This window comes from Typopeltis vanoorti, chromosome 20 (assembly GCF_054136105.1).
Source record: "Typopeltis vanoorti isolate ZY-2024b chromosome 20, IOZ_Tvanoo_1.0, whole genome shotgun sequence".
NCBI classification, from domain to species: domain Eukaryota; kingdom Metazoa; phylum Arthropoda; class Arachnida; order Uropygi; family Thelyphonidae; genus Typopeltis; species Typopeltis vanoorti.
The window spans coordinates 70,070,057-70,070,574 of record NC_143568.1 but is presented as its reverse complement, the minus strand read 5'-3'; positions in this window follow the sequence as shown (position 1 = coordinate 70,070,574).

Sequence of the window (518 nt, the reverse complement as noted above, 5' to 3'; positions counted from 1 at the left end):
TTATACTGATTATCTAAATATTAAAAATAACATCATAAGAAAAATAATTGTCTCAATTAATATTCACTTACGTAATTCTCTGAAACCGTGTTGCTAGCAATTTTCAATGAAATGTTGTTTTTTTTTCAACATGATCTTATTATTTTTAATTTTTTCATTAAATTCCCTGCAGTCTTCTTCAAAGTTGCGTTTTATAGTTCTTCTCTTCTCTTCTCTTCTCTTCTCTTCTTTGGTGCATCAATCCGAAGATTGGTAATTATAGCAGCACATCATAACATCCTGTCTTGTGACCTCCTTTTTATCTCTTCATATATGATTTTATGGTTAATAAATTTGAAGTTGTAGACATTTTTAATTTATTCTTATTTGTAGACCATAATATTTTTAATTGAGAAAATACCCTCCTTCTACAGGTGCTGAGCACCTGGAAAGCATTCAAAGTATTTTTCTTCAATAAATTTTTATATGACAAAATACGTCAAATAAGTTGTCTTTGTTTATGATTCTTTTGAATGTTT